An 11,419-nucleotide genomic window follows, 5' to 3' on the forward strand; every position below is an offset into this window, starting at 1 on the left:
TCTGGGGAAGTGTGATGTAGTCAATTTGCCATGCTTCTCCATACCTATACTTTGACTATCGTCCACCGTACCACAGAGGCTTCACTCACTTGGCCTGTTTGACTGTAGCACATGTCTCACAGCCGTGGATGACCTGTGAGATACTGTCAGTAGTTAAGTCCACCCATCAGTCACGAGCCCATGGGTATGTTGCATCTCTCCCCTGATGACCAGAGGCATCATGGGCCCAATGAGCTAGAAATAATTCTCCCTTGTGCTGCCAGTCCAGATGCACCTGTGATACTTTCACCTTGGCAGCTCGATCCACTTGCTTATTGTTACAATGCTCTTCATTAGCCCGACTCTTAGGTAGGTGTGCATCCACGTGTCGAACCTTCACAGTCAGCCTCTCTACTCAAGCGGCGATGTCTTGCCAAATCTCAGTGGCCCAGATGGGTTTCCCTCTGTGCTGCCAGTTGGCCTTTTTCCAGCGATGCAGCCATCCCCACAGAGCATTAGCTACTATCCATGAGTCGGTGTAGAGATAGAGCCTCGGCCACTTCTCTTGTTTGTCAATATCCAAAGCCAGCTGGAGGGCTTTAAGCTCTGCAACCTGACTCGATCCACCTTGTCCCTCAGTAGCTTGTGCAACTTGTTGTGTGGGGCTCCATACTGCAGCTTTCCATTTCCAGTTAGCACCTACAATTCGTCAGGAACCATTAGTGAAGAGGGTGTATCGTCTTTCAGTCTCCAGTAGCTCATTATATGGTGGGGTTTCCTCAGCACGTGTCACTTGTTCCTCCTCTTCAGAAGATAATCCAAAAGTCTCACCTTTGGGCCACTTTGTTATGATTTCCAGAATCACAGGATGATTAAGATGTCCCATCTGGCCTTGCTGTGTGATCAGCGCAATCCACTTGCTTTATGTGGAGTCAGTGGCAGGAACCTTTCCTTTGAACATCCAACCCAGCACTGGTAGTTGGGGTGCCAGAAGCAGCTGTGCTTTGGTGACAGTTACTTCTGAGGCAGCTCGAATCTCTTCATAAGCTGCAAGAATCTCTTTCTGGGTTGGGGTATAGCTGGCCTCAGATCCTTTGTATCCCTGACTTCAGAGCCTAAGCAATCATCTTTGAGTCTCTCCAGGTCCCTTCTGTCAGAGGCTCCAGGAAGGACCATTTTTCCCGACCATAGTGTAGAGCACATTCTTCACATCCTGCCCTGTTCTGACTGACCCAAGGGCTACTGCATGGGCAATCTCCTGCTTAATTTGTTTGAATGCTTGTTGTTGTTCAGGGCCCCACTGGAAATCATTTCTCTTTTGTGTCACTGTCTTGGTTTGGAGACAAATTCTAGGAGAAGAATGCTCCAAAATTAGTGGTTTTCTCTAGAGAGAGGGCTTCAATAACTCCCTTTTCTTCTGCCAGTGAGCTAAATGGATACGAGGGGATGAAAGTGAAAAAAAAAAAGGAAAACTGTTTATTAACAAAGCAAGATACCCACAAAGCACAGGAAAAAAAGAAAATTGAACCTTACACCCCACCCCCAACTTGCCACGTGGCTGAGAGACAAAGATGGCAACCGCCCATCTTTGTGAGGGGAGGAGAACAGAGTTGATGCAGCAGCTGCGAACCTGTTGGATTTCTGGCATGGGTCTTCTCACAGCCAGTGAAGTTGGTGGAGTTGAGTGTCCCTTCTTTCACTGGCTCAGTCTTTCCAGGGTTTGGACTGGCCAGAGCGGCCCCACAGGCTCCCCGGCCGGAGAGAAAAAAAAAACAACAAAAAAAAAAACCTGCCGAAAAGATTTGCCAGTGAAAAGCTTCCAGACCAGGGGAAGAAAAAAAAAAAAAATCAAAAAACCCAGAAGCTTCTTGCCTACATTGGCAAAAATTAAACCAGCAAGAAAAGGTAATGAATTAACAATCCATGTAGCCACCAACCATGCTGGAAAGAGAGATTAAGCAGAGTCCATGCAGGAGCCCAAGGCTCCCCGCCCCACCCCCCGGGTCCATCTTAAAGCTACAGCAGTTGTTTTCTGGGCGTAAAGCAGACAGAGAACAAGGCATCATCATAAAATCACCCCAAGACAGTCCCAAGATAAAGAGGGTTTACAGTCATGCTGTACTCCGAGATATGTATCCTCCGAAAGCCCATGGCTCCTAGAAAAGTCTGAGTTTTTTTCTTGTTGGTAGGTGGGGACACAGCGGTGATTTTGTTGATTACCTCTGTCGGGATCTGGCAATGTTCATCTTGCCACGTGACTCCTAGAAACTGAATTTCTTGAGCAGGTCCCTTAACCTTACTTTGCCTAATGGCAAAACAAGCTTTCAGCAGAATTTGGACAATCTCTTCTTTCTCGAAGACTTCTCCTGCTATGTTCCCCCATATGATTTTGCCATCTATATTCTGTAGGTGTTTCAGAGCCTTGCCCTTTTCCAGTGCAGTCTGAATCAGTCCATAGCAGATGGTAGGACTGTGCTTCCACCCCTGGGGCAGCCAGTTCCAGGTGTACTGCACGCCCCTCCAGCTGAAGGCAAACTAGGCCCTGCACTCTGCTGCCAAAGGAATGGAGAAAAAGGCATTAGCAATATCAATGGTTACATACCACTTTGCTGCCTTGGACTCCAGCTTGTACTGAAGTTCCAGCATGTCTGTCACAGCAGCACTTAATGGTGGTGTGACTTCATTCAGACCATGGTAATCTACCATCAGTCTCCATTCTCTATTGGACTTACACCCTGGCCATATAGGGCTGTTAAAGGGTGAATGAGCCTTGCTGACCACCCCTTGGATCTCCAGTTCATTAATCATCTTATGGATGGGAATCACAGAGTCTCTGTCAGTGTGATATTGCCGACAGTGCATTGTTGCTGTGGTGGTTGGTACCTGTTGTTCTTCCACTTTCAGCAATCCCACAGCAGAGATTATCTGAGAGACCAGGCAGGATATTCAGTTGTCTGATTTCTTCTGTCTCTAGACCAGCTATCCCAAAAGCCCAATGATTTCCTTTTGGGTCTTTGAAATGCCCACTCCTGAGAGAGTCTATGCTGGGGATGCATGGGGCCTCTGGGCCAGTCATGATGGGGTGTTTCTGTCACTCGTTTCCAGTTAAACTCACTTTGGCCTCCAATACAGTCAGCTGCTGGGATCCTCCTGTCACCCAGAAATAGAAATGGATCCTGCTCCCACATACCTTGATGGTATCAGGGTACATTGAGCGCCAGTGTCAACCAAAGCCATATATCTTTGTGGGTCAGACATGCCAGGTCATCAGATACACACAGTCCAAAATATCTGATTGTCCCTTTCTTCTACCTGGTTAGAGGCAGGGCCCCTCTAATCCTGGTCATGGTACATATTGCTGTTCTGTAAATATGTTCCTGAGGTCCCTTCAAGAGAATGGGTCATATTATTGTTCCTATACCATCTGGAGTTCTCTCCACGTGAGACCGGAGCAGCATTGATGCTAGATGAGCTTCCTGTGGTAGATGTTTCTCTTTTCAGTTTATGTACTCAGGTTGCTAAGGAGGAGGTGGGTTGTCGGCGATGGAGAGAGACAGGGAAAGCTGATTCAGTGATCAGAATCTGATTTTATTGTAGGATACAAATGCTTATATACTATTTCAGGGAGACTAGTAGTGTGTACTAAAATGATTAGGTTAAAATCACATACACAAACTTATGCATATAACAACATCTCTTGCTTGCAGAGTTTAATGGGATTTTCTTTTTCCGGTAAACCCGTTTGATTTATTCTTCTTGCAATCTAGGTCTAATTTTTAAAGTTCCGTTTGCTTTTGCCAAGGCATCCTGTTATCGAATCTCTTATGTTAACCAGGTCCAAAGTTCATAATCTGTCTTGTGTCCTCCAACATTCCAACAGTGGGTTTTCTATCCCACTTCCTCATGTCTTCTCCATGCTCCTGAAGGAAAAACCAGAGGTTACCTTGTGGAGTGTATCCTCTCTCCTCGGCTGGGGGACGCCGGCTCCTAATGGCAGAGACTCTTGTTGGTTCTGGCGAGATGTGGTAAATTCCTTCCTTATGTTTGTTTCTTGGTTTCTGATGGCCCTCTTCAATCAAGCTCCAGACTTGCTCAGCCAGCTTTGTTTCCATGGACGAGACATGGGTGCATAACAGGGCAGTAACAGTGTCCTTGTGAATTCTGTTTGTTGACCAATGCGCCCACCTTGTCCTCTCCTTCCCTCCATTGCAGCATTGCTATGTAACAGGACTCTATCTCTGGTCCAAGCTGCACAAATCTCAACTACATTTGTGATGTGCACTGGACACCATCTGGGCTCTTAGGGAATCTCTCATCTTCCGAAAAAATTATCTCCAGCACAGCTAATTCCCTTAGGCATAGGATACCTTGTTCCATTGTGCTCTATTTTCTTTGGTGCACCTGGAGGTCTTCTTTACAAAGGTATCTGTCCCTTACACTTGCCAGCAGTCGCTGCCAGAGACTGAGAGTGTCCTGGGTTCTCCAAATCCCCTGGTCAATGACCACATCCCAGGATAGGGATCCCAGTTGCCTGGTCTCACTTCCATCCAGAATGGTGTCATTAGCTGTGGCGTCCCAGATGTGGAGCAGCCAGGTCTGGATGGATTCGTTTGCTGGGCAGACGAACTCCTTCCACAGGTCGCACAGCTCATCCAGGGACAGAGACCAAGTGTTGATTTCCAGTTCTATTTCCTCTGTTGGGTGCAAAGGTCCAGTTGCTTCTTCATCAGTCACTATGCGGACTGATTTACTCTCTTTGATTTCTTTTTCTGCATGGGAACAACTGCTACTGGCTTGGGCTGTCCTTCTGGCTTAGTGATGGTTCACATGGACATGGTGCCTATTGCTTTGCTTCTTTTCTCCTCCTCTTCCTGAAGATGTACCATACCAAGCACTGTCCTGACATCGAGCATGGTGTACACAGTGCAGGCCATAAAGAGAAGACAAAGCAAAACTAACACCAAGATTATGACATCCTTGATATCCAGAAGGAACTCAATATTTTCAAAGAGTGCTGTGTCTGGCCTGAAAAGCTGGAAAAAAACATTCTCTACTCTTCCCCCTTGGGGGATGGGTGCAATTGTTGAGGAGGCCCCAGACATAGCAGCCCAGACTAGGACAGGCAAACAAAATTGAGTATATATTCCGGATGATGTTCATTGCCTTGGAGGTTATCATGCAATAGGCATAATAAACCAATAAAGCAATTTTCGTACCATTCCCTGGTCTCAAATGGAGCGTCACAGCTGGCAAATAGTACCCTATGTATGGGAAAATATAGAGAGCAAGGTACAATACCGATGTAAACATGTTGAGCATCATGGTGATAAGGTTTCTGTTAATACAAAATTTTAATTCTGACTTCTCTCTGGACCGCCACACATTGGGCGCCAAAATATGTGTTAGTTTGAAAACAAACCAGTGGGAGACTCTAAGTCAGAACTATAATAGAAAAATTAAGATAAAAGCAGAAAACACTGGCTTAAACTGTCAGAGTCAGGATACAACCTGACACCCTTTTGGCCAGGGTGGTGGTAGCAGTCTAATTAAATGGTGGCTGCAGTCCTGTTGAAGTGATAGATGTGGTTCTGTTGAAGCGGTGATCCTGTAGAAGGGTCTGGTCTTCTGAAGGTCCAGTGGTGGTTCTGTAGCTCCTGTGTTCTGGGAATCCAGTAGGTAAGGCTGCCTGTGGTGTTCCAAAATCTCAGATTATATCCAGGTAGGAATGCTTCATTCCTCCCCTGGGCGGAAGATGGTTCGTGAGTTGGAGAGCCAAGGGGTGGTCAGCAAAACTCACTCACCCTTCAACAGTCCCATTTGGCCTGTGCACCAATCTGAAAGAGAATGGGGATTGACTGTGGACTATCGTGCCTTGAATTAAGTGAGTCCACCATTGAGCACTGCTGCGCCAGACATGTTGGAGCTCCAGTACGAGCTGGAGTCCCAAGGCACCAAAGTGGTATGCCACTATTGATATTGCCAATGCATTTTTCTCTGTTCCTCTGGCAGGAGAGTGCAGGCCCCAGTAAACACAGATTTTTTATTTAGGCATATGGTTATATGTTATTTGTTAAAAATTCCTAGTCTTGACTGTTAGCTTAAATAAGATAAGCTCATAATTGGCCTCTGGATGACTTGTCTTTGATGTTCAAAAATTGAAGGTTTGACAATAAGTGATAACTGCTTAGGACTGGTATATTTGGGATAAATTTATTCACTGCTGATTTAAATAATGCAAATAAGTGGTATTTTAAATGAGTGGAGGCATATCCCAATAATCTCTGAAGAGTGTTAGAGCTTTAAAATATTCCACTTAGTTGTTATGCAGAAATTTTTACTGGAGTCATCAAAATGCTTCACACAGAATTCAGCTTTGGAGGATCTATCTTTGTGGTTCTGAAGAGGAGTACAGTCACATTTATCCATCTTGGATATGAAGTCTCTAACTAAATTGCTTAGGAGGTGTAAATGGGGAAGTGGTAATTTATATGTTGTGTCTTCAAGAGAAATCAGAAATCTCTGGATTTTAAAGTTTACCAAACAATGTTAATAGAACAGAGTGTTACCATTCTGCTACAACAAATCTCAGCAACCATGCATGTGGTTCTTATTTAGCCTTGTTACCTTTTCACAAGTATTTACACAACACCCATTTCCATCTGCTAGGACATCCAGTTCTAGAGGGATTTATGCTATCATTCTATTATACTAATTTGTTGAAAAAGTTTAATCTGAGACTTAAGACAATCATCGTGTTTGCAAGAAAGCAGTAACATCGAAGACTTCAGCACTAGTGGTGTTCTGGCTGCTGCTTTGGAAAGATTTCAGATTAAATAGAAGAATGCAGATACTTCTTTATTACAGCTCCCTTCATCCAGCTACTGTCCCTAATACTTGCTCAGCTTCCAAGTATATCCATTTTCAGCATGGATATGCTGCAAATCACAATTGACTTGCAGTTTCATCAGAAATATATTCAAAGGTATCTGTGGTTATTCCAGTGCACTGTGTTTTTGCACAGAGGTTCTGCAGTAATTAATTTCTAAATCTGAAAGTACTCATTGTTTTGACATGCAGATATTTCCAAAGATGAAGGCCACAACCTGTCTCCAGGAATACTGTTCATAACAGGACAGGTGAGACACAACTGCTTGGAAATCCATTTCAAACTTGTGGTTCCTGTAATATTTTGTTTCTTGCACCACAGTGACCCATTTAATTTGACAGAACATCTCTGCTAGTTTTTACAATTAGATAGTTTATCTTCTTGCTCCGAGTACCAAGTTACTGCCTTTTGGTGAGCATGTTGCTATGTAAAGAGAATGTCCATGCAAATTTGCCAAGACAAACCAATGCACCCATAGGAGAACAACTGGGATCAGATTGTACTCTGAACAGTCATAAATTTGTTGAAGTAATTGAACAAAATGTAAATACATTTTTGTTGTATCTGTGTTCTTGGGAGGCAGGGAAGGGGGAGGAGTGAATAATATTTTTAAAAAGAAAAGAATCTGAGAACAACAAACTTGGGTACCTAACCTATAATATAATCAGAAAGCTCTTATGTGGCTTACTACATATTCCTTCCATTACAAAAATTGCTGTAAAGAGTGAAGCAAAAAGATCCTGATCACACTTAATTGGTCTCAAGAGTGAGAGCCTACCTGTTCAGAACTGTGGCAAGCTCTGAACCTCGGTCTGCAAGATTTGAAAGAAAAATGTTAGTCTGATATTTTTGCAAACTCCTAGATCCTGATAATAAATTCTGTCATCTGCGGAATGAAGTGGACGAAGCTTGGATACTGACATCTTGAAGATTATGAACAACATTTGAATGGATATTGTAAAGTTCCTAAGTTCATCTGTTCATTAAGACCCTATGGAGTCTTGGGACTCATGCCTTAACAAGACAGATTTATGCAAACTTGCATATACTTGGTTGTAAAAGAGAAAACTTCAAGACATCTGTTTTCAGAGGTTAATTACTCTCCTCACTTCTCTGATACTCTATTGATTATTCTCATATAGTTCAAAGTGAGTTCAGAATTTGATAAAGCCCAATGGTGTTTTTCACCTTTCATATTTCTGCAGCTATGATGGCAAACACTAAAGTATTTGTGCCCATTCAGTGGAGTTTTTCCATTATGCTCAGTGAAGATAGTGGTACTATGTACTCATCCTACCTTTAATGTACTAGTTCAACCTATATTTTCATAGAATATCCTGAGCTGGAAGGGACCCACAAGAATCGTCAAGTCCAACTCCTGGCCCTGCACAGGACACCCCATAAATTCCACCCATTTCCTGAGAGTGTTGTCTAAATGCTTCTTGAGCTCTGGCAGCCTTGGGGTCGTAACCACTTCCCTAGGAAACCTGTTCAGTGCCTGACCACCCTCTGTGTGAAGAACCTTTTCCTGATATCCAACCTAAACCTCCCCATACACAGTTCCAGCTGGTCCCTTGGGTCCTGTCATTGGTCACCAGAGAGCAGAATTCAGTGCCTGCATCTCTGCTGCCCCTTGGGAGGAAGCTGCAGACCCTGGTGAGGTTTTCCTTCAATCTCTTCTTCTCCAGGCTGAACGAGCCAAGTGACCTCAGATGCTCCTCATATAGCTTCCCCTCAGGCCCTTCACCATCCTTGTGCCTGCCTTTGGACACTCTCCAATAGCATAATGTCTTCCTTATACTGTGATGCCCAAAACTGCCCCCAGTAGTCAAGGTGAGGCCACACCAGTGTAGTGCAAGGCAGGACAATCACCTCCCTCGACTGGCTCGTGGTGCTGTGCCTGATGTACTCGAGGACATGGTTGGCCCTCCTGGCTGCCAGGGCACTGCTGATTCATGTTCAACTGGCCATCAACCAGGACTCTCAGGTCTGTTCCTGCAGCTGCTCTCCAGGCCTCTCATTCCCCAGTTTGTCTGTACATATGGGGTTGTCCCATCCCAGGTGCAGAATCCAGCACTTGCCCTTGTTGAACTTCATATGGTTCATGATTGCCCAGCCCCTTCATTTGTCTGGGTCTCTCTGCAGGGCCTCTCTGCCTTCAAGGGAGTCAGTAAGTCCTCCTAGTTTTGTGTTGTCTGCAAACTTGCTTCTTTTTATATACTTGGGTGAGCTTTTTTGTCCTAGGTCCAGAACCCTCATAGAGGCAAAACTGTCATTATTAAGTCTAGTTCTGAGGACCACCCTCAGGACGCACTGGAAATATCAAGAAATCTGTGAATAATCTGTAACTCCATCTTCAATCACCTTGACATTTAGTAAAAGAAAACATTGAAGGCACCCCTTTCTTCTCAGATAAGATATCAACAGGTTGTGGTTATAACTTATTAAACATCATTACCGAGTTGTCAAGAGAAGCAAAGAAGGTGCATCAAATGAGCTCTGTATTTAGAGAGAATGTGACAAATTATGATGCAATCATCTATTTATATGTTCTCAACTTGTAATTGGACATTTTGGATGATGGTGAACATTTTGAGCCCACGGAAGTTCAAGAGAGAAAATTTGTCATACTTGAATTGTTTTGGTTGTTTAATCTTAGAGCCCTCAGCATGAGGACTCTGAAAGGTGAGTTGTCGTTGATCTAGCTACACCAGTTTAAGGCATCACATCTCCTTACCATTTGCCTTGCTCCTATAGTAGGGGTAGTAGAAGAAAACCTTTGCTTGGTTCTTAGCTGGCTTGTTCAGTCTGGTTAGGTTAATGCTAGTGTCTTCGCTAGTGCTGTAATCTGATGCACTAGACAATGAAACACACTTGTAGAAATGTGAATGTGTGTTCCCTTCTGCTACAGGTGATAATCTCAGCTAAAGGGACAGGGATAACTGGTAACAGTAATGTCTTAAAATCTAGATCCACCGTTAGAGCTTTATGGGACTTTTTCAGTGTGACTGACCTTTCTGTATTAAAATGAAAAAGCTGACTGACTTTTTCATAAGAAAAAAAAAGTTTCTCAATTTGTGTTTCAAAATTTCAACAATTTTAATTGAGAAATAAGGTAGTGATGTGTGTATATGTATGTATATTAATATATATGTTTAAAAAAAAAAAATCAAATTTGAAACCTCTCAGTTTGGAAGCTTCTACTTCATGGTCATTCCTAAGAACTGCTATGAAGCTCAGTCAGGTCAAAGCCCTCTTAGTCACAGGGAGAAAAATATTTTTTGTCATTGTATGAAAGTTTAAAAAAACCCCCACATTTGTTTTAATAAGTAGTGTAAGGAAGTTAATCTATATAAGCTCTCATATGAATCCAACAGTTTTTGTTGTTGTTGGACAGAAAAAGGAAAAACCACCATGCTAAAAAGCTGCACTTTCAATTAATCAAATTTATTTTGGTTCACATGTCTATCATAAAGTTGGCAAGTGTTCCTACTTTGAAAAGCTCCTTATTTGCAGTTGACCTGTTTCTGTGTGGAGTTTATTGTATTTGTCTTTACTGTCTTTCAGACATTAAATGTTATACATAATTTTGGAGTTTTAGGAAGTTAGAGATATACAAATAGATTTGAGAATTAAAATGACAGAAAAAACCCACAAACCTGTTAAATCACTGGAGTTGACTATCTTACTACTTGTTACTGTGTTCTAATGTTAAGTTTGGAGATGATCCTTAAAAATTTTAATTCTTCTGAATCAGAATCTTCTACAAGTATAGAGGAAATTAGAAATCATAGTTATAATTCTGGTTTCTGATTTGAGAGGTTGGGGGTATTTTTGTTAAGAGTTTAATTCCTTCTTCCTTGATTGCATCCGCCTTACTTTTCCCCTGCTCCCAAAAGGAGAGCTGGCTCATGGCATCTGGTGAAAAGGCACCATAAATCTAAGCACAAAATAAGTTATTTTTCTTATACTGTATTTGAGGCCTAGACATTTTGATAGAATTTTCAACCTGTGTTTGGTCATTACTTAGACTTAAAATTATGTTCTCTGACTACAGAGAAAATATTTTATTGACAAACTACAAAATGAGAATATAAGCCTTAGTGCAGGTAGGGCTTTTGAGTTTCATGGTAGAAATTAAGTTTAGAGTATCATGATGGTAATATAAATAGGTTGTGTTTTAAATTAATATATATTTTCATGTGCTTCTCATTTCTGTGAATTTACCAAATTACAGGAGGGTAGGTACTTGGCTCACTTTCTGTTTTTCTGTATTCGACTTTTAATGGTTTTTTTTAATATAAACTGAAAGGATTATTGTAGAGTCGAGTTCTTGACACTACATAAAATTATCACTGAATTTTTTATTTCATCCATGAAAAGCATTGTGGTTGCAAGGGGAAAATACTGAAGCTTTTAAGTGTGTAGTGATCCCCCACTTATTCATATGTGCTATGGTATAGACTCCAACTCTTGGTATACTCCTTGTTTTAAAGAGAAGCATGGAGTGTTGGACTTATTTTAATAATTTTTGTTCACTGTTCATGTGTTCCC

General features: G+C 42.4%; 1 protein-coding gene across 5 annotated transcripts in view; it reads left to right on the top strand.

Moving 5' to 3' along the window:
* LOC135289153 (nipped-B-like protein) overlaps nt 1-11,419 on the top strand; it is a 171,166-nt gene that overhangs the window by 92,445 nt on the left and 67,302 nt on the right. The gene's annotated exons all lie outside the window — the stretch shown is intronic.

This window comes from Passer domesticus, chromosome W (assembly GCF_036417665.1).
Source record: "Passer domesticus isolate bPasDom1 chromosome W, bPasDom1.hap1, whole genome shotgun sequence".
Taxonomy (NCBI): Eukaryota; Metazoa; Chordata; class Aves; order Passeriformes; family Passeridae; genus Passer; species Passer domesticus.